Below are 24475 nucleotides of genomic sequence, written 5' to 3'. Positions count from 1 at the left end.
TAGCTGACACGCTGGTTTTATCTCCACTGCTGGGGGCAATTGGGGGTACTGAGAAAGGGAGAGAAATGGCGAGCGAACTCATATTAATGCTCCCTTACAAAAGGACTCCTGTGTGCGTGCACTTCTCCGCGAATATTCATGGTCGAGCGAGATCAAGAGGGTCGGGCGAGACGGTAGGCGTAAGTCTTTGCCCTGTCATTATGCCTTTTTCGCCCGCGGCCATTAGCCGAATCCGCGCACCGTCAGGTTCCTTCGTTCCATCTTAGCCGCTGCAACTGTGAACAGATGACAAAGAAAGCTTGCTCGTGATCAATTACAGCCTCCTAACTAGCTGCAAGCAAATCGGAGGTAATGTCGAACTTCTTAGCGTCTGAGGTCAGTTGCCACGGTAACCAGAGACCCGAGAACAAACGAGGCGTACACAACACGGTGGAGGGCGGGAGAACTGCAAAGGGGGAGCGGAGTAAAAGTAGGAGGGGGGGTTGTGAAATCTGTCGAAAACTTGGGCGACTGTACGGAGGTAGTTCTTTTGCGCGAGCCTTTCATTCGCGTTAATGTTTCGTGATATCACTTAGAGAGGTCCGATGGAGCTTTCTTCTCCGAAACAGACGCTGCCGGCGCGTGCTCTCGAAGGGTCGACTCCGTGCATTCATCGCTGAAGAGATCATTAAAAACGATAATTTCTATTCGATGTTCAGCACTCGCCGTTTTTCCTGCTCTCTACAGTTCACCAAGCACCGCATATCTTCCCGCTGACGAATATTCTTAGCGGATTCACGAGAAGCCTTCGTTAACAACCGCACCATCCCCCCCACCTTCCTTTAACCATTCCAGTGTAATGCCCTCATTACGGTGGTTCTAATATGGCCCTGCTTGAGTTATCATTTGATGCAGGTTGGCCATGAAGACAGCTCCCGTATCCAGCAACCGATTTGCACAATCAACACGTGTTAACAAATAGTAGTAGATATTCCCGCATGCGCAGACAAGCAAATATACAGAGTGTCCCATAAATGCATCCTCGCAAAAAAAAATAAAAATAAAAAAATAGAATTAGTGTTGTGTCCAGCTTAGCACGGCACATCACCATACCAGTGATTGGCATAATCAAGAGATCATAATCGGTTATTTCGATTATATTCATACAATTCGAATGATTCAATCGATTACAGAAAATTATTCGATTATTTCCGCTATATCATTCGATTCGATTATGACAGATCATTTGATAGAAGCTGTTGATGCTAATGATTATATAATCGTTATTTCATAATCGATTATTTCGATTATGCTCATATAATTCGAATGATTAAATCATTATAGAAAATAATTCGATTGTGGGAGATCATTCGACTATTTCCATTATATCATTCGAATATGACAGATCATTCCATTAGATCATTTGATTATGGAAAATCATTTGATAGAAATTGTTTATGCTAATGATTATGGAATGATTTTCTAATCATTATTTCGTACTCGATTATTTCGCTTATGCTCATATAATTCGAATGATTCAGTCGATTATATAAAATCATTCAATTATGAACAGATCATTTGACTATCTCCATTATATCATTCGATTGTGACAGATCACTCGATTATTGCCATTATCTCATTCGATTATGACAGATCATTCGATTATTTCCATTAGGTCATTCGATTATGACAGACCATTTGATAGAATGATCGATTATAGAAGTTGTTTATTCTAATGATTATGGAATGATTTTATAATCATTATTTCGATTATGCTCATATAATTCGAATGATTAAGTCGATTATAGAAATCATTCGATTATGACAGATCATTCCTTTATTTCCATTAGATCATTGGATTATGGAAAATCATTTGATAGAAATTGTATATGCTTTTATACATTTTAGCTTTTATAGTTTATGCTTTTATAATGATTTTATAACCATTAATTCTTAATCGATTATTTTGATTATGCTCATATAATTCGAATGACTCAGTAAATTACAGAAAAGCATTCGATTGTGGAAAATCGTTTGATAGAAATTGTTTCTGCTAATGTTTATGGAATGATTTTATAATCATCATTTCATAATCGATTATTTCAATTATACTCATACAATTAGAATGATTCAGTCGATTATAGAAAATCATTCGATTAAGAACAGATCATTCGACCATTTCTGTTATCTCATTCGATTATCACAGATCATTTGATAGAAGTTGTTTATGCTAATGATTATGAAAGATCATTTGATAGAAGTTGTTTATGCTAATGATTATGGAATGATTTTATAATCATTATTTCATAATCGATTATTTCAATTATACTCATATAATTAGAATGAATCAGTAGATTATAGAAAATCATTCGATTATGAACAGATCATTCGACCATTTCCGTTATCTCATTCGATTATCAGAGATCATTTGATAGAAGTTGTTTATGCTAATGATTATGAAAGATTATTTGATTATCACAGATCATTTGATAGAAGTTGTTTATGCTAATGATTATGAAAGATTATTTGATTATCACAGATCATTTGATAGAAGTTGTTTATGCTAATGATTATGAAATGATTTTAGAATCATTATTTCGTAATAGATTATGTCGATTATGCTTCTAATGATTCAGCCAATTATAGAAAATCATTCGATTATTTCCATTATATCATTCGATTATGGAAAATCGTTTGATAGAAGTTGTTTATGATAATGATTATGGAATGATTTTATAATCATTATTTCGTAATCGATTATTTCAGTTATACTCATATAATTAGAATGATTCAGTGAATTATAGAAAATCATTCGAATATTTCCATTATATCATTCGATTATTGAAAATAATTTGATAGAAATTATTTACGCGAATGATTATGGAATGATTTTCCATAATCATTCGATTAGGGACGATCATTCTGAATAAATTGTTTAGGTTCTTCAATCAATGTAGTTAGGCAAGTACAGGCGGATGGAGCAGAGTTTCCTCATGAGTTCTTTGAGATCTGTTGGTCCTCACAACATGCTCTTTGGCTTAAGAACACGTTGTTCAGCCAAAAGACAGATATTAGGATTAGTCATCCAATATGGGGGGAATGAAATGGCAGATGACTACGGAAGGATGCAAATTGTGTCTCTACCGCGACATGCCATGATTACCACACAACTTCGCATGTTGTGTGGTAATCATGGCAAACCATTATGGAAAATCATTCGATTATTACAGATCATTCAATTAGGGAAAATCATTCGGTTATTATTACAGATCATTCAGTTATGGAAAATCATTTGATAGAAATTGTTTAAGCAAATGATTATGGAATGATTTTCATAATCATTCGCTTATTTCTTTGGTTAGAGTTTCGAAACATTTACTACTGTGTTAACCGTCCAATTTTAGCTTTAAATCGGATTATGGTTTCTGGTCCAGTTTGAAATATTTCTCGCCGAGGGCCGGCTATTCCATCTGGTCTTCCACGAGATACGTAATGATAACAGGAGAGAGACAAATATAATAGTGCACCTCGGCCAGTCAGATGGTAACTGCTAATGAGCTCGGTGTGGGACTTGATATTTGACTTCCAGGACGCTATATAGAGAGCAGATTAAAGGCGATCCATAAGCCTCGCTTCCGACTAGTGATGTGGGTGGACAGATGGCGCTCAGTTGCGCATTATCATGAATGACAGTTTCTGCCTTAATTGACGCCGGGCTAAGTGCTGTGTGTAATCGCCCATCAAGGGGTAATAAGGTCGAGCACTGCACAAATGTTGCTGTCATTTAGGTGTCTGTTGGGGACTCGTTCTCCCTCTCTCGGTGACCTGGCGCTGTATCTGCTGCCCATGTGAGAATTAGTGACAGATTTGTTGTCTGCACGAAGGAAAGAGATGCACACGGCATCCCTCTTTCCTTCTACCGCCGTATAATTAGGAATTTGATGAAATTGTGGCTTCTCCTTGGCAGTAAATGTTTTAGTTCTCCTGCATCTCAAGCCGTAACATAATTTCAGCAACTTTTACTATCCCCAATGGATTAATAAACCCTCCAAAAGAAAATACTTTTCTTGTAGTGCTTCGGCCAGCACATCTTTATGATTACCCATAAATTATTTCGAAAAAAAAAAAAAATAAATAAAATAAAACGTTTCGGACATCTATCAATAACTCTTCATCAGTAAAATACTTTTTCCCCATCAGATTGTTTATATTAACGAAATATTTTGAACTTTTATTCTACTCTGTGCTTGCCTATTTACTTTATTCACTTAAGATACCTTTCTACATTTCTAAAGATAATATTTCCTCTAAGTTTGTCCAAAAGACAGAATAAGTTACAAAGGAACCAAAACAAAAAGCTAAATAAATAAAATGTGAACGAACTTTAATTCCTCGGAAGACAGTTTTCTTTGTTTCTATGGCAACAAAGCCATGAAAACACAATAGCAAAATAATAGCATTTACTGGATGGATTAAATCTAATCGTGCCCACCCACATACACATGAACACACACACAAACCATTTTATGACTTAAAATCTTTTCAAGGATTGGTAGTTTAAGAAAAAGGGACCCCATAAAAGTAAGAGAAATTGTTTGTCTTAGATGGAGACAAAGAGCCGTAGATAAATACCGATTTTTACTCTTAAAACTTGATATGTGTATTTTCTTTTACCGACTGTACTGAAGATTTTATTGGGCATTGAGTAAATGTATCTCCTTTATTTGGTACATCTACCCTTTTCATGAAATGGAATGCTCCTTGAGTAAAAGCATCACCCGTTGGTACTATTGTCCAATCCAGAGTGAATTTTACCTCTTGAGGTGATCTTCGTAGTCACTACATGAAAAGCGATTCTAAGAGTGAAGTTGGTAACTATAGACCGGTTAGTCTGACTTCAGTGGTGGGAAAAATTTTAGAGGTAATCATTAAGAGTGCAATCCAGGGAAATTTAGATAGATTGACATTCTGAAGGACACACACCATGGCTTTGTTAAGGATAAATCATGTTTGACTAACTTAGTAGGCTATTTTGACATAGTTACTCACGAGCTGGATTTAGGGAATAATTTCGACTTAGTTTATTTGGATTTTATCAAAGCATTTGACTCAATCCCTTACGAGAGGTTACTGCTTAAGCTGGAACAGGTTGGGATTACTGGAAAGATTCTAAGATGGGTTGCTGGGTGGCTGCAGGGCAAAAGACAAACGGTTGTTATTAATGGATGTTCTTCAGATTGGTTCGTCAGGATTGGGGTCCCTCAAGGATCGTTTCTCGGACAACTGTTGTTTCTCATTTCCATAAGTTAAATCAACGAAAGGATAGAAGGCGTGATGTCAAAATTTACAGATGACGTAAAGGTTAGCAGAGTCGTTAATGATCTGTGCCAAGATTCTGGATGACTTGAACAGATTTCAGAGATGGTCACCGAAGTGGCAGCTATGATTTAATGCTGCTAATGCAAGGTCTTACACTTGGGGAATAGCAACACCCAAATAAATTATAAGCTTGGTGGGGTTGAATTAAAAATAGTGGAGGAGGAGGAGGATCTGGGAGTTACAATACGATATGATTTATCGAACACTATTCTGTAGAGATAGGGCGGTCATAATCCCGCTGTATAAGCCAATTATAAGACCACATTTTGAATACTGTGTTCAAGTATGGAGACCTCATCTGAAAAAAGACATTCAGCTTCTTGAAAGGATCTAAAGACAGGCAATTCGAATGGTGAGATTGGCAGAAGGATGACCTTATGAGGAAAGACTCCAGTTATATGTGCTACAGAACTTGGTAACCAGGCACCTCAGAGGTGACCTGAACGAGGTTAATAAGGCTCTGAGAGGGATTAGTAAAATGAATGAAGATGGAATAGCCTATTTTTCTGGGAAGCCAGTCATGGAGAAGACAACAAGGCAGGGAGAGGAATTCTCCAGCAGCACGAATCCCATATGGATGGTTCAGGCATTACTCCTTCAACCATTTTCACTGCTCTAGCTAAGTTCTGTGTTGAGGAAGCAGATTGGATTTCCAATTGACTCACTTCAGTAACCAATATTCAGATGTCATGAGAGGCTTTTTGGTCGTAGGGGCGGCCGAAGAAGCGTATAATAATAGTGGGTACACAACGGTTCTGATGTAGTTCTTATTGATTCCAGGGCCTTTCATATGTAGCAGATTTTGTTTTGTTGTCCAACGCAGGCTCGAGACCAGTGAGGTGAGTTTATCCATGTGAATATTAAAACGTAGTTTTGGGTCGAATATTACACCCAAGTCGGTAGGATTGACTGTAGGATTGGTCTTTAGAGAGAATATCATCAGCTGGTGTTTATCGCAAGGCCAAAGTGCCGAAGACAGGATGCAATTTTCATTAAACTATTATTGAGGTTTTAAGACTGGGACCAATTGGGTTAGAATCTCTTCGTCATCTGCAGCGGAGATAATTTGTCTCTTATTCCATACCAGTGAATAACAATCCTGAGAGGATACCATCTTAGGGAACTCCAGCAGTTACAGCCCTCCTGTAGCATCTAGGTTTTGTGTTCAGCTGCAATAAATTCTTACCAGGAGTGTCTCCCTTAATGTTATAGAGTGATTCTAATAGCCATGGGAGAGATGGGACTCTTGCATCAGATTGCTTACCACTAGCCACCATATCTCTTCGAAAGTTGTGTTTTCAACTAAATTCTGATTAAATTAAAATAGGTTGAATGGAAATCAATTTTTTATTCCACGCCATCTCAGTCTGCCAGTTGTGGCACCCAAAATCTGATATTTATGTCTGTAGAAGTTGCTGCAAGAAAAATCAAAATCTGCGAGTGATCCAGGCAATGTTCTCCAAACAGAATATCTCTTTGGAGAATACCTCTTTGGTAGAATACCTCCATAAGACAGATTTGCAACTAAACTTAATAAACTTATAGCTTCACGCCGTGTGTATGAAGTTTTCCTCCGGGCGCTACGGATTTTTTGCCATAAAGAAACCTGTCATGGACATACGCAGTTTACGGCAGCCATAATGTGTGGCCGTTTCCCATCCATCGGAACTTATCTGACATTTTATGTCAATATTGCCACGCTTTTATTGGCATTACTGGTGTTGCTACAGATCACGGTACCTGTCTAAATTACAGGCCGCCATTATAGTTTAAAAATATCCTCTTCGTAATGAATAAAGTTTGTTAAACTTTCGGGAAACCTTGGCCATCAATGAACGACTGTTTACCATTTAAATGCCGCCTCTACCACCCCAGAAACACATTTTTTAAAATAAATTATGGGACACTGTAACACAACACGGCAGAGGGCGATGTGATCGAATTAATGACCTATACCTAGGAACGCTATTAATTAGGTGCAATTAACTAAAGCAATTTCGGTGAACGCGTGTTCGTTCGGGTGAACCCGACGCCGGTTTTATTCACTGGGGCCATACGAGCAAGGGGTAATCATTGCCTCGTTCCTAAAGATAAATTTGTTCAGCGGGCAGCTTCTCCACACTATTGCGTTACACTGAAACTCCCAGTGAACTTCAGGAAGAAAGATTGTTCCACTCAACACACATACATACAAAAACCGCGATGAGAGGGACATCAATTCTTACTGGGGCGCTCCCTAGTGTCAGGTATCGGAAAACTTCCTAAAATAATCATTTATATACAGTTTCAGTTGTTTTGATAGAAAGTACTGAATGCTTCCATCAATACGACCTGTAGACCCACAGGAAGAACTTGTGGGGTGGAGGGGGGGGGGAAGAGATCAGAACGGGCAAAGGAACTGGCTAAGGAATAGGATCTTCACGCCATACTCAACAATCAGGCAATTGTTCATTCAGAGATTATAATATTATTGTGAAAAAATGGCTGCGCCTCATCATGCTGAAACCAAAGTATCTGATTTTTCTTCTAGCAGCTGTGAAACCGTCCAAAACTCTAGAATATAACGACGCGTAATTGTTGATGTGTTTAGTTGGCAAAGAATGGGTCGTTATCCATTTCATCACCCAATTTCAAACGTTTTCAGGGTCATCCACAAATTGAAAGAAAAGACAGCAGTATGCTCTGTTTCTGTAATAAACCAATAGTTAATTAATAAATACACCATTAGTCAACCAATAGTTAGTTAATGCTAGTTAAAAAAAATACAGCAGAAAGCAACGAAGTTTGTGTGCCAACCGAAAAAATTTCGTTTCTGCGCATCCGCCATATTGCCCATCAGCGCATAACAAAAACTTAATATCCAGTGCTTCAGCTGCAGCATGCGGTATATCGATAGCCTCTGTGATATCTATGGAAAAAAAAATAATAAATTAATAATAATTGCCGGATTTGTACTGGATTTTTAATGAAATTGAGGGAGATCAAAATTTTTTTCTAACAAGGACAAATATCAAATTTTTGATATTTTATGAAAATATCAAATACCAAATTTTAAAATCTGGCTCTTTTAGAAAGAGCCAGATTTTAAAAGAATAGGAAAATCCATCCACTAGGAGTTGTTACATGCGGACGGATAGACAGATGGAAAAAAATTGAGAAGACAATTCCATGTTTGTTTTTGAACTAATCGCAATTTTTTAGCTCCCAGAAACTTTGCTCAAGTTTCTTCCCCATTTTCAATCTATCCACGATGGGTCTCAACAGCTTTCAATGTGAAGTACGGGGCAGTTAAAAAGAGACACGGGCGTCAGACGGCAATAGACTTTTATGGTTTATTGTGTGCTCGAAAGCATCTCGTGTTGTCAGTTGTTCGGGTGGCACCCGTGGCATCGCTCTGCAGCGAGAAGTTCATTAAAAGTTCCACTCCGAAGCCGAACAGTTAAAACCAAACGATCAGAAATTTTTCTCCGCGGACACTTTTTCGCTTGGCGAATACCAAATGATCTTTTCGATCCCATTTCCGCTGATGTTGCAGCCACACGACTCCTACGAAACCGATCGTCTCCTCTACCATCCGTGAAAAAACTCGCCGTCTACTCAGTCGAAAATGTTTGTCTTTTAAGAAGTGAGGAGTGATTTAATTCGGTTGGACTGCACTATCGTTTGGCGGATTCCGCTTCCGTGGGCGGAAAGGAAGGAATCGTTTCAACTGCTGCAGCCGGAACCGGCACACACGCTAGTAGAACAACGTTGTCTAAAACGAGACTTTAAAACCTCATCGTGCGGAGCCCCCCCTCGAACAAAGGGCCCTCCGGCGCTCTCGTTACCGCATTGCGGTCCTCTGTAGTCCCGGCCTACCGATAACAGACAATCTACAGCAGTTTAATTCCCGTTTATCGATAACCGCTGCAGATTAAAAGTAATCCCCGAATTTAGGGGGAAGATATTTCCCCCTTTTAACGTTCCCGTGAATGCAGCCATCATTTTTTTTTCCTGCCCTCTCTCTCTCCTTTTTGGTCCTCTCGCTAATTCTGAATTGTATCGCGTCATCGTGTTGGCCGCTTTGAGCAGAGGGAAGTGCGAGGCCCCCGCACAGAAGTCATTAGCCACATAATTAATTCAGCATCGCCAGTAATTAATCATTCTGTGGCAGCTAGTTTGCCGGATCTTTGCCAGAACGATGTGTATCATTTTCCGGGTGGAGTTGAAAATAATCCAGGAGGGGGCGCTTGTAATTTCACACTGATATGCATTTATCTGAAAGTAACTGAATATGTTAGCTTTTTTTTTTTTTTTGTTAATTTTACTGTTTGCTTCTAGATCCTCCAGATAGAGGTTGTCCAATACAATTGTACTAATTTGCTTTTCAACCTTCTGTTGCCACCATGATTTTTTGTGTATCCTTGAACTTTCTGTTTTTATCTACAGATCTAAAAAATAACGCATTATTTTCTAGTACATAATATTTAGGATACGTTCCGATACGACTTTTAATAAACCTTCCTCACTTATGTAACCACCGTATACCTCAGACCGGCCTCTGCTAATGTACGTCTAACGATCTATATTGTCTCCTGTTGGCTATAATGTGACAAAAAGTCGATTTGGTGCTGTTGACATACTGCCAAATACGATGTGCAAAACTCCTTTTTGAATGTTATGTAAACACTCCCCCCCCCCTAAAAGTTTAGAATCATGTTTTATTTTTCTTAATGTTCAAAGTTTTTATTAAAATTGGACCAACATATTTTCCAAGTTTTATTATGTTTAAAAATAAAAAAAACCTTAATAATATTCAAGAAATTACAAGAAGATGCCAGAACACTGCAGAGAGATATAGAAGATTTTTGAATGTAGTACCCGATTCGCTGTAGAAGATTCTTGAATGTGGTAGAAGAAGATTCCTGAACGTTACAGTTGACCCTAGAATATTCTAGAAAGCGGAAGTATTTGCTTTAGTATTACAGAAGATTGTAGATGATTCATATAAATAGAGGAGTTGAAGAGCAAAATACTGGATGTTTAAAATGGAGGAGTACAAACTACCACTTGAAGATTCGAGGAGAATGGCAGTTTAAAGGACAAACCACAATCAGGGCAACCGTGTGTAACAACAGAAGTACAAGATAAGACCATAACACTGATTTCTAAGCACAATTGACGACTTACTCCACCTGGAATCCGAGCTGAGTTCAACAGGAACTGCGAAACTCCAGTGTCTTCCTCCTTCACTGTAAAACTTTATCTTAAACAAACAGAACTTCATGGTCGTATGGCGGTTCGAAAATCCTTATTAAACCCGAAAAATCGAAAGAAACGGTTGGCTTCAACTAAGAGTCATCAATATTAGACAATTGAAGAGTAGAAAAACGTACTGTGGACGGATGAATCCAAATTTGAAAATTTTGGACCCAAACATAGATTCTAAGTGAGACGATCAACAGAAGAAACAATGGTGCCACATTGTTTAGTGCCTTCAGCCAAACACACTGGCGCTTTCATCATGATCTGGGGTTACTTCTGTTTTCAGGAGTGGGTGACCTTGTCAGAATCGAAGGAATTTGAAGAAAAGGGGGCTATAAAAAGATCCTTGAACATAATGTAGACATATCTTGTGGACTTCGATTTTGTGGTTGTATTACAACAAGACAATGAGCCAAAGCACAGCTCTAAGCGTGCACGGACTTTCAAGCAACTAAACAAGAGGAGGGGTATTTTCAAATTATGGTGCGGCCGCCCAGTCTTCTGATCTAAACCCAATAGAGCTTCTATGGGCTCGTCAAATCCATGAAGCCTGCCCATCTTCCCAAAATTTATGGGGAACCTTGCAGATGGCGGGAGTATATCAAACTTCTCCCCCCCCTCTCGCAAATGGCCGGATCTTGATGAGTATGCACTACATCGTTTTAGGGGTATCATGCTATTAAATATTGTATCAATATAATGGTATTGAAACATGCAGGTGTTCGGTTACTTTTGGCAATGTAGTGTAGATGTTTTTAATTTATATGACGAATGTTTCTTGTATAAGCAATGCAGGGTGGCTGGCCAAGAATCCAGAAACCTTTAGCAATCGACGTAAACGGATATAAAATCTTAAATTGCCACATGGTATGATCGCGAGACCCATTGCTATCGGATGAATTGAGGATTCTTATCGATCCGGTCGGGGATTGGGTTAGACAAGTGATCATTTTTGGAACACCTTTAGCAAAAACCGCAATTGAGAAAACAACAAAAATCACTGGTGCGTCGAAAGCGTTCATCTCAAAAGTATACAATGAGTGGAAGATGGATAGTCGGTACTCGAAGCACGACACTACAACAATTTAAAACAAATTGTAGTCACGTGTCTATGGAAAGCCACTTCTTTTTGCAAAAAATATCGAGATTCGACTGGAGTGGTGCGGCCAACACAAAGATTGGAATGTGGCACAATGGAAAAAGATCGTGTGGCCTGGCGAGTTTCAATTTACATTTTCTGGCACTAGTGGTAAGATGAAGGTGTGGCGTGAACCCCTTTAGATGAAGCCTTTAGATGTTTCGGGTCCATCAACCAAGCGGTTAGAGGTGGTATCCTGGTATGGGATATGTTCCGTTGGCGTGGACTTGGGTCCTATCGTTCCATTAGAAGGTCGTATTACTTCCAAAGAATATCTTTTTGTCGTATCGGACCAACATCATTCTGCAATGCTGAATTTTTTTACCAGACTGCGATGGATTCTTTCAACACGACCACGCAACTATCTACATTGCAAAAATTGTATTTGAATGGCTAGAGGAACAGTCCCAAGGTTCCCAACATTTACCATGACCGCTTAATTATCCAGATCTGAATCAAGTTGAGAATATTATCTGGGATATGTCGTGAAGGTCATTTCAGGTTCGCAGTTCTCTGCCGGCCACAGTTCAGCAGTTAACAAATATCTTGATAGAACCGCATACACGAAAAGCATTACAACCTATAGTGCATGGGTTGAAGGTTGAGAAGATGAAAGAAGATACTTGTTGACATCAGATGTTGTTGTAAGGTTTTAGGAGCATCAGCGACTAAGACCATATTGCTCCGTGTATATTGTCTGTAAACTGCGTGTGTTCTGAGGTAAATTTTCTGCTCACTGGACAAAAATTTCGAGTTTCCGGAAGAAAAAATCATGCTACCCTCACCTGAGACCAACTAACTCAGCCATGTTTAAAAAAAGACCCAAAAAATTCCTCATGTCATTGACGGCACTCGAACTCAAGTCTTTTCCACCCGGTGTGGTGAGGACGGTGATTCTACCAACTGTTCTACCCATGAGGGCAGAAATTATGGGGCCATCGAGCAGATGTGGAAACAGTACTCCATGGTAAGGTATATTTTAGATTTTTACAGAGTGAATAGCTGTTTGGAAGAAAAGTAACGTCGAAAGAAAAGAGAAAACCAAGTTATTTAGATGCAGAGGAAGCAATATTTGTAATGGGCTTGTGCCAAGAGAGATTAGAAGTCAGGGTAATCCCCAAAAGAGATATATCATTTTGCCTAGAAATCGGAGTGTCACCAAAGATAAGCATAGGAGCAGAAGAATCCTTTTTGCGAGATATAAGACAAGACTGAGTTTTAGAAGAATTGAAATCAACTAAGTTGTCTTTGCCCCACTGAAGAAATACCTGGAGTTCGGCATTTAAGGAATTGGTAGCGGATATTCGAGAAGTTGAAGCTGATTGAGCAGGGCAAGGTTTCTCAAAACGGAAAGTGGAATGCAATGTGCTAGCATCAGCAAAACTATGGATAGGATTTCCAGTCAACGGAAGAAGGTGATTAATATACAAGAGGAAAAGAGTGGGGCAAAGAACTGAACCTTGAAGGGACACCAGCATTAGTGGAGAACTTACAAGACAGAGAGCCATCTACCATCACCCTCAGTGAGCGATCAGAGAGAAAACTGGATAACCAATTACTAAAAACAGTTGGCAAACTATAAGATGGAAGCTTGTTTAGACCTTTATGGGGAACACCAGCATTACTGGATTCGCTGGATATGAGCAAATTTCCCTTGGCCAATCCAGGAAGGGAAAACACCCTTGAAATAAGAATAAATTTGTGTTTAATAATGATTCTAATTAAGAAGATAACTAAGAAATTTGTTGAAATAAATTTAAATTTTGTTTGTATTTTTCAGTACAATATTTTCAAAAGTTCGTAAATTATTAATGAAATATTGCAGTTTCTGCTTTTATTTGTCCTGAAATACGTTTCGTGTGCCTTTTAATTACCATCTTCAAACGATGCTGTTTAAACTTATCCGCTAACAAATAATAATTTACAGAGACACCCGCATCTACCGTTTGCACGTGTGTTAGCTCTTCGAAATGCTCTGTTCGAATTATCCCATTTAGCTGAAGATGGCACAAGAGTTGCTGTCGGGGAGTTTCACGCATTTGTGTCGTTGGATGGGTGGTCAGCGTCCAATTACTTCATTAGACAGCGCTACACCACTCTCACCTCTCCCGAGGTTTAACTAAATCTTTTACACAAAGCGGCGTTTCTATTAACTGAGAACTGAGAAGAACTTCGTTAGCAGGTTCTGGTTGAACTCATTAACTGTCAGCTTCGTGCTCAACCTTCTAGCGGTGGAGGAAATGAAGTCAAGACGTCTTCCTTTCTGCCGGCACACTTTCTTAATGCCACCAGAAATATCCCTCATGCAGAAAATTGTTGCCACACGACCAAGAATGGCTGATCTTCAAGGTAAACACTTGGAAGGAATTTATTACCGTCGAAATGAAATTAAGAAAAGAAAAAGCAACCAACGCATCGGTTACACTGTTAAAAGCGCCACCTACTGGATTGGGAATTACAGAACTCTTAGTTAAGATGTCCGTTCTTTAGTTTTTTCACGTTTAAAAGTTTTGGGTCCGTATGACGTAGGTTATTTCTTCACGTTTACATCGTTCCCGCCTAATACGATTTCGCGTGTAAAACGTTAATATTTTTAAATTGAATTATAGGCAATGGCGGATTAAGACTCTCTGCGGGCCTAGGCGCAAGATTTTGGGGTAAAATATGATGCAACCTACACTCAGTGATCACTGAATTATGGCTCCTGTCCAATACTGTGTTAGGCTACCATTCGCAAGGATAATAGCCGCTGTTTGCCTAGTCATTGACTCCAATCGGTGTCTGAAGTCATCCATAGGGATCTGAAGTCATGCTGCCTGCATCAAACCATACTTCTCGAACCATTCGTACTAGTGGGAAACTGATGACACTGCGCATTACCTTCTTGTCTTTGAACGTCCAATTTCTGTCTGGGGAAAAATGAAATATGGAAGGGTGCACATGGTCTTCTAAGAGCTGCTGGTAGACCCGACCAGCGAAACGTTTGTGCATACGCACCAGGGGTCCTAGTTGTTGCCATCGAAACATGCCCCATATTAAGCAACAGTTGCCACCTGCCTGGACAGTGAGCACCATGCACTACGGGTCCATGGACTCATATTGCTTGCACCACACAAGAAGGCGTCCATCGGCGTGATGCATCAGACTTTTGGACTCATCCTACGCACACTCGTTCCAGTCCTCCAGTGCCTAACCAGCGTGTTGTTGACACCACAGTATCCGCCATCGATGATGATTAGCGATGAGGAGAGATTGTCTTTTAGGTCATCTTTTGTGAAACATCATAACTTCAGTCTTTGGCATATTTTTTGCCAATTCCTGCAGATACCGCCAGAATTCACTTCCATTCTTCATGAAGAGCAGCTGCCAAACTCGGTTTGGAAGAGGATCATTTTAACTGCAGCCTAATGCAATGCTCCAGCTTGTCCCACATACGTTCATCGAGTCTTCTCTCTTTGAATAACATCGGCTACAGTGGATTTCCGGAGATTCAGAAGCGCCTGGAAGGTGACTGATATCTCATCCGACCACCCTATGTCGAAAGTCTGTAAGTTTCGATCCTCTACTCATTGGCTAGCCCTCGTGGGTAGCACAGTTGATAGAATCGCCGTCCTCCCCACACCGGGTGGAAAAGACCATAGTTCCAGTCCTATTAATGACGTGAGGAATTTTTATGGGCCTTTTTCACAACGTGGCTGAGTTAGTCGGTCTCAGGTGGGTAGCGTGGTTTTTTCTCTGAGAAACTCGGGTTTTTCGTCCAGCAAACAGTAAATCGAAGATGCTCATGAAACCCTACTATAAAAACAACGCATATTTTTGGTCATGTAGTGTATTTAGACTATTTATCTACAACTCTCCAGCTACTGAAGTAAATCACAAAAATTCCAAAATAGTTCAAATATACACTGTATTACCAAAAGTTAAGCTACTAGTGAATACAAATTGTTATCCCTCAAATATAATAGGATCAGGGGAGTAGAACTGGAACATGGATAGGCACACCACTTTACGTTCTTGAACAGGACATTCCTCTTTGAAAACATTTAGTGTGCGAGGACTTTTACTAGGGAGAATTATGTGATATTGATGGACGTACGCTTGTACATTTGATCCGAATCCACTCAGCAAATCAAAAATTGGGCGTGTTCTAAATGAAATCTGACCACACTTGCTCAATGAAAAGCGTCATGTGTTACAAGAAGGCCCTAAATTCTACTAAAATCTTGTATTTAAATCGTTATTTGATGTCCTGATATTTTTGGTAAATAGTGTACATAGCCCTACTCTTAATATCAGGATATCTCTTTCTGGACTCAACAGTCCTAGTTGTTTCCAGCTAAGAATCGTACACACTGGTCATATATTCTATAACTCTCCAAATGCTTAAATAGAGCACAAAAATAGTTCATATACACTGCGTTACCAAAAGTTAGGACACTAGTGCATAAAGCACAATCGTTTGATGTCCTGATACTTTTGGTTAGATAGTGTACACAGCCCTGCCCTTAATATCAGGATATCTCTATCTCGACATAATGATGCTGTTTTTTTGTTTTTTTTTGAACTTTCTGAGGATTATCTTTGCGAATAATCGTACACACTATCAAGAGCATTTAATCAGAATGCATAAAAACCCTTAAAGAGAGATTACAAAAGCACGAGAGCGTTTTCTTTAAAGACATTGCAAGGAAAAAAATCTTTTAAAATATACGTAATTTAAGAACTTATCAGGGGAGTTAGCGTTGGTTTCATTGTAAGGTTAATTTATTCCTTCTATCTTTGAGTAAATGCGCAGAAAATGTAGATCTAATGAAATAATTTTAATAAGATCTCTAGACAGCATTGAAGAGAAAAAAAAATAAAGAAAAAACCGAAAGCAAACACAGCTTCAGAAATGAATTCAAAGAATCCTTCTTCTTAGTCTGGAATTTCTTAAAAATAAATCTCAGATCCCGCTTAGGGCCCTCCCCCCTACATATTTCCATTTGTAATTACAGCTCAAAAAAAAAAAAAAAAAGAGCAAAGACGTAATTATGAAAATGATCCAAAGCCAGTTTGCTCTAATAATGATGTCGCTGTCTACAATATCGTCCCAAGTCACGTGATAAAAATGTCAGCAGGCTCGCGTTTGATTAGATCAACTCAGTCCGAGTTATGCAGGCTTAATTTAGGGAGGGAGGGGAGGGGAGGGAAATAAAGAAAAAAATTACGAAGATCAAAAGATACGATGGCAGATAAAACCTTAAAAGAATTCTTAATTTTTCTTCGAAGAAAAGAATTTTTTTTGGCTTATTATCATTCGAATTTTTAATAGGAGAAGGAAAATTTTTAATGGACCCATTTGGCGTCGGTTTATTTAAATGAATTTTTCGATGATTGGGAAATGTGTAAAAAAAAAGGAGCAATTTGTGGACTTCGGTATTAATCTAGAATTCCATTTATGCAACGTAAATAAGAAAATGAAGGTTTAAAATGTTACACTAGCCGGCCCGTGACCCCCTTGGTTGCTGCCTTAATTTGCTCCTTTAATTTTGTTTTTAAATCGATGAATGGATAGCTTGATTTATCATTTTATGGTGAAGTACAGAAAGGTCGTCAAGATTTGCAATACTTTGTTGGATGGGTTGAGGGTTGAGAAGTTAGAGACACATTGGTTTTTAATTTTAGGTCTACTCTGACCAGTGAAGCAATCAGCAGTTTCTCTGCTTCCCCCCTTCCCGTTAGACTGAAGGACCTCAAAGAACTGCTGCATACCCACTCCTTACTACAGCTCATGTCAATAACATGCGCAATAGTAAGGCATTGATTGCGCAAAAAAACAAGCTACAACGTTCATATCCTGTTGTAGCTTGTTTTTTCCTGTACAAATCAGTTTTCTTTCATTGAAATCGGTTAAGTTTTAATCGTGCGCGAAGACGCACATTGCATGAACATAGTGTGCATAGTATTAGGGTCGGGCGCACATGTGGTTTCCCACGTCTGCGCCATATGTTCGCTGTGAAGAAATAAAGTACTAATGTAAATGCTAGAAAACTGTTGTGCGTTGCATTTTGTTGTTGTGTTCTGGCATTTGGCCGCAGAGCCCCTGGTGGGACCTCACGGTTCCCGCACACACCGCTAGAAGGTAGCCAGGCTGTTCACTGGCTGGTCTCCCTCAGGGTCGCCTGAGCTTCCTGAACCAAGGGAAAAAAATTTATCTGAGGGGGTACAAAGGAGGATAAGATTAAGTGGAGATTGTCAGAGGATGTACAAGAAGGCATCCTCTGAAATGAAGGTGGTGGTTTCCACCTATAGGCAAGCATGGGAGGAGGACCCTTGAGAGGGTGAAAGAAAAGTCATACATCAAGGGAGGCATGGGAGATCGTCATTTGGCGGTGTGGAATCTTATTCAGACAAGCGGTAGAAATTCCACCCTGAGAATCTGGGTCAGCATCGCATCCTAGCCAAGCTAGGATCAGAAGAGTATAGAGGAGTGCTGTGAAGCAGACCAGAAGACAATCAGACCAGTAAGAGAGTGAAAGTTGATGTTCATAACACGAGATAGTCAAGGATATATGCTCTCCTTTGTATGAGAAGGGATCTTCTTCTGGTGAAAAGGTCTTTTGTGAATTTGGTCAAGGCTTGGTAGTAGGCCTTCTTATTGATAAATAGGTGCTCTTGGCCCATGGAAGCTATCTTTTGCCCATGGAGGCTAGCTTTTGTTTGAAGAACCCATGTCCCGTGTTTAGAAAAGTGATGTAGAGGCCAGGGAGCAATCATGATGGTGCTTTTGGGTGAACAAGTGACACATCTGGTATGAATTGTCTTTTGACGGCGCCCTTTCTGTTTCAGTCCATCTGGATTGCCAGACCTTGAACAGCTTGGCAGGGAGGAGTTTCTTTGCAGGGAGGAGTTTCCTTTCTTGTTTAATATCGTTCACCAGATTGATGGTGTGATTCAGTATGTTAGTTGTAGGGGCTCCATTACTGCTTCCATTACAGTAATGGACCCCCTGACGGATGACCTCCAGGTCGAGAGGAAGGACTCCTGCGAGAACTGGAGGGTGGGGGTGCTCACCGTACAAGATGCCCTGGCTGTTACAACCAGGGCATGTTGCACGGTGAGCATTCGACTAATGGCAGATCGGATGAGCATTCGACTATTACCTACACTGTTTAAAAAAAAAATTCGGTCACACTCTTGCCAACTTGAGGAAAAATTTGACGTTTGTCCCTTTTTTTCCACGACTTAACACTATGACAGCGGCTTGAAGTACACAGCTTTAACATGATCCTGTGCGACAGACTTACAATACACAATGATCTATTAGAGCATGTAGTCACGTAAGTCAGCTACCACGGCGCATTGCATCCTACGGCTTTCGCATGCTTGCAATGGACTCGGTCCTGGAACTTAATTGACCTTCTACTATCATCCCAAAGATTAACAGTAAACTGAATCTGTTTGCTTAATATCTTAAATGGTTTTCCTCAACCTAAACCTACTGTGGCATTCTCCTTAAAACTCTGTTCAGCCCGCATACTACCAGAGATTAATGGTACACCAATACGAAACATTAACAATAACAGAGATCTAGGAGTCGTAAGTTGATATTTCGCCATATTTCTTAATCTGAGAGCATTGAATCTGTCCACAAGGAAGTCAATATGGTGGTACTTATCCTGATGACCTTTACATGAAGATTTTTAGGATAAGTATCCACCCTGCTGATTCAGATATTTTTGCATAAATTGTTGCCCAAGACTCCATTTTAAATTCAATTTATAATTCGTTTAACTATGTAATGCTCCTGTCCTCTCCTGTCAGCAACAGTGAGCAGTTGATTGTTAATTTTCCTATTAGTAGTTTCGACGGGAATCGTTGATGTTCCTTATTTTCAACTTGAACAATATCCCCCTTTCTTAAAGAATTCCTCTGCTTCCTAACATTTGTTGTAGAGTATATGCATTTGCCAAGGGTGAATTTAATATTTGATTCGTCTTCACCATTTTCAGATAGGAATATATTGACCATTTCAAAGGTGCGCTCGACATCTTAATATAATTTAGGATAAATTCAAACAATGAATATTTTATTAGGTGGAAGTAGATGGCGCTTATTCTTCCATCGAATGCGGATGTTGTCAGAGCTCGTGAAGCTATTAACGAATACATGACATGTTCGGCCCAAGAAAGGACAGCATCAACGACCTAATTGACATGATATGACAACCGAAGATAGGGATGAAGTGCAAATCTCCCCTCACGTGCACAAAATAGCAGTTTAAGCAAAAAAGCAACAATGGAGAGAAAATAAAAGAAAGAAATAACAGAAAAACGAAGTTCTTAACCCAGCAATTTGTTCTCCAACATAAATTCTCCATCACAGGTTCGATCAGCTACCCCAACCGTCTGATTGACAAAGATGGCAGATTGCATTTTTCCTTCCAAGATTGCCTTGTCTTGTTCTCCAGGCTTATGGAGGCTCTGTCACCATTAGCGACAGCGAGAAAAGGAGGTAATTATTGTGCCTTCGTTCGAGCGCGAACTGAGTTCACAACACGCCCTCTGTGAGCGTGATGCAGGACGCATTATTTGCTGACCGCATCGACAAAAATGCCTCCGGGGCTGAAGAATTGGATGCACTTCTTTGACTTCTGTTTTCTTATTGTTGCTTACAGATGGCACGGTGGTTCTGACATCAGCAAGCTCGTGCAGTTTATCAACGCCCCATCGCAGTCTTTAGAAATAAAAAGCTCAGTTGAAACATGTTGACATATGTGAGTTTGTCATTATTATTTTTTTTAAATACCGTATTTTTCACACCATAAGATTCACTTTTATTTTGGAACATACTTTAAAATTTCTCTGCATCTTATAGTTCTGACACATTTAAATTAGACCGTTCCCTGGCATATCTGAATGAGGTTTTATTCATGTTTCAATAGAAGTCATCCTTATTCTCAAGGAAAAATATAATAAAGTCCTATTTCCTTTTAGGAGCCTCAATTTTTTCAAGAAATGTGAAATTCAATTATAATGAAAATTTTGTCTTCTAAATTTGGATGCATCATATAGTCAGGAAAATATGATAATAGTTATAGATTTTCAAGGTTTCCCATAAATTTTGTGCACACGGTCAGACTTCAACCATTTTACAATTCAATAAAAGCTCTGTTGGGTTTAAGCAGTGGCCACACCATAATTTGCGATAACCTCTCCTTCGAATTTGTGGAAGAAATATAACATTTCTTCAGAAAAACAGAAGCAACCCCTGATCATGATGGAATGTGGCACCATTTTTTTCTTCAGTTTATGGTGTCACATAAACTTTACGATTGGATCCAAAATTTTCGAATTTAGATTCATCCATCCACAGTGCATTTTACCACTCTTAAATTGTCAATTGTTGATGGCTCTTAATCCACTCCAACCGGTTTTTTTTTTTTTTTTTTCAATTTTAATTATTGTTTGGTTTTCGGACGTTACACGACCATGGAGTCATGTTTGTTTAAGATGAAGTTTGACAGTGGATGGAGACACAGGAGATTCTCCGTCCCTGCTGAACTCATCTGGGATTTCAGGTGCACTAAGTCGTCGATTGCGTTTAGAAATCAGATTAGGGTCTTATGTTGCGCTTCCGTTGTTACGCGCAGTTGCCCTGATCTTGGTTTATCTTTATCTTCGCGTGGAAGCTTGTACTCCTCCACTTTAAACACCCAGTTTTTTTGCCAATACTTATCATGGAATAACTTTCTTTATACAATGTTATAGCAGCACTTCTTTTGAACACTCAGTTCCTTATTTCTTGCCATTTTTAGCACGAAACACAAAACTTACACCAAACACTCTTTCTCAATGACAGGTGTTCGATTTTATAAGTTACAGCTCTTACTCGGTTTATAATATTGCAAAACACTCTAGAATCATCTATAATACTGAAGTAATAATCCCACTTACAAGAATCCTCTAGAATTATCAACAACGTTCTAGCACTTCCTGGAATCTTTTAGAATCATTGGCAACATTCTACCACTTTTAGGAATCTTCTAGAACCATCAACAACGTTCTACAATCTTCTAGATCTTCTAGAATCATCAACAGCGTTATACAATCTTCTAGAATCATAAACTACATTCTATCACTTTCTATAATCTTCTAAAATCATAAACTACGTTTTACCACTTTCAGGTATCTTCTAGAATCATCAACGACTTTCCACCACTTCTAGGAATCTTCTTGAATCATCAACTTATTCTACCACTTTCTAGAATCTTCTTGAATCATCAACTTATTCTACCACTTTCTAGAATCTTCTTAAATCACGAAAAATGCTCTGCCGCTTTCATAAACGTTCTAGGATCATAATGTTCTACCACTTTCAGGAAAAATCTAGAATTATCAACAACGTTCTATCTCTTTCTAGGATCTTCTAGAATCACATCACAAACAACGTTCTATCACTTTCTAGGATCTTCTAGAATCACATCACAAACAACGTTCTACCACTTTCAGAAATCTTGTAGTCATCAACTACGTTCTACCACTTTCAGGAACCTTCTAGAATCGTGAACAAGGTTTTACCACTGGTGGAAATCTTATAGAATCATCAATAACATTCTACCACTTTCTAGAATAGTCTAGAATCACATGCAATGTTCTACCCCTTTCATAAATCATGTATTTTAAGAAACAATGTTCTGCCACTTTCTAAAATCTAGAATTATAAACAACTCTCTACTACTTTCAGTTATCTTCCAGAGTCATCATTCACGTTCTATCCCTTTCTAGAATATTCTATAGTCATAAACAACGTTCCACGACTTTCATGAATCTCCTAGAATCATAACATTCTACCACTTTCAGGAACCTTATATAATCACAAACAACCTTCTACCACTTTCATAAATCATCAACAACGTTCTACCACTTTCTAGAATCTTCTAGGATTACAAACAACGTTCTCCCATTTATAGGCATCTTCTAGAATCAGAAACAGCGTTCTGCCATCTTCATAAATCATCGGGAGTCATAATCAATGTTCTACCACTTTCATAAATCTCTGGAGTCATCATCAATGTTCTATCACTTTCTAGAATCTTTTAGAATCATTACTAATGTTCTATCACTTTCAGGAATATTCTAGAATCATCAACATCATTCTACCACTTTCTGGAATCTTTTAGAATCATTATCAACGTTTTATCACTTTCAGTAATCTTCTAGATTCATCAACAACGTTCTACCACTTTCTACAATCTTGTAAAATCATAAACTACGTTTCACGACTGTAAGGAATCTTCTAGAATCATCAACGACGTTTCTTCACATCTAGAAATCTTCCAGAATCATCAACAATATTCTACCACTTTCTAGAACTTCTAGAATCACAAAAGCGTGCTACCACCTTCTAGAATCTTTTAAAATCATAGACACTGTTCTGCCACTTTCTAGGATCTTCTGAATGTCAAACAACGTTCTGCCACTTTCATGAATTTCGTAGAGTCAGCAACTACGTTCTGCCACTTTCGAGAATATTCTAGAATCACACAACATTCTACCACTTTGTAGAATCTTCCAGAATTGTAAACATCGTTTTACCATTTTCAGGAATCTTCTAGAATCAGAAATAATCTTCTACCACCTTCAGAATCATCTGGAGTCATCGTCAATGTTCTACCACTTTCCCAAATCTTCTGGAGTCACCATCAAGGATTCTACTACGTTGTAAAATCTTATAGAATCATAAACAACGTTCTACCACTTTCTGGATTTTTTTTATCATTATCAACGCTTTACGACTGTCAATAATCTTCTAGAATCATGAACGAAAATGCCGTCACATCTAGGAATCTTCTATAATCATCAACAACTTCTAACTTCACAAACACGTTTTACCACTTTCAGAAATATTCTACAACAATCAACAACATTCTACCACTTTCAGAAATATTCTACAACAATCAACAACATTCTACCACTTTCTACAATCTTCTAGAATCATAGACAACGTTCTACCACTTTCTAGGATCTTCTGTACTATGAAACAACGTTCTACCACTTTCAGAAATTTCGTAGAGTCAGCAACTACGTTGTGCCACTTTTGAGAACATTCTAGAATCAATCACTGTTCTATCACTTAGAATATTCTAGAATCAAACAACGAATATTCTACCACTTTGTAGAATCTTCCAGAATTATAAACAACGTTCAACCATTTTCAGGAATCTTCTAGAATCAGAAATAACGTTCTACCACTTTCAAAATTCATCATCAGTGTTCTACCATTTTCAGAAACTTCTGGAGTCAGTCATCATCAATGTTCTACCACTTTCAGAAATCTTCTGGAGTCATCATCAATGTTCTACCACTTTCTGGAATCTTTTATAATCATTACCAACGTTATCCCACTTTCAAGAATCTTCTAGAATCATCAATAAAGTTCTACCGCTTTCGACAATCTTTTAAAATCATAATCTACGTTTTACGACTGTCAGGAATCTTCTAGAATCATCAACGACGTTCCACTACTTCTAGAAACTTCTAGAATTTAGCTGCAACATTCTACCACTTTCTTGAAAATTCTAGAATCATCAACGACGTTCCACCACTTCTAGAAACTTCTAGGATTTATCTGCAACATTCTACCACTTTCTTGAAAATTCTAGAATCACAAAAAATCTTTTGTGATTTTTTCCACCACATCTAGGAATCTTCCACGACATCTAGGAATCTTCTAGAATCATCAACAACATAC

The 24475-nt window shown here is 38.7% G+C and overlaps 1 protein-coding gene across 1 annotated transcript in view; it reads right to left on the bottom strand.

Annotated features, from left to right (window-relative positions):
• Nucleotides 1-24475, bottom strand: part of LOC150086410 (uncharacterized) — an 83050-nt gene that overhangs the window by 15518 nt on the left and 43057 nt on the right. The gene's annotated exons all lie outside the window — the stretch shown is intronic.

Source organism: Mastigoproctus giganteus, chromosome 4, assembly GCF_048544385.1.
Source record: "Mastigoproctus giganteus isolate SK-2022 chromosome 4, ASM4854438v1, whole genome shotgun sequence".
Taxonomy (NCBI): Eukaryota; Metazoa; Arthropoda; class Arachnida; order Uropygi; family Thelyphonidae; genus Mastigoproctus; species Mastigoproctus giganteus.
This window is presented reverse-complemented; position numbering and strand designations above follow the sequence as displayed.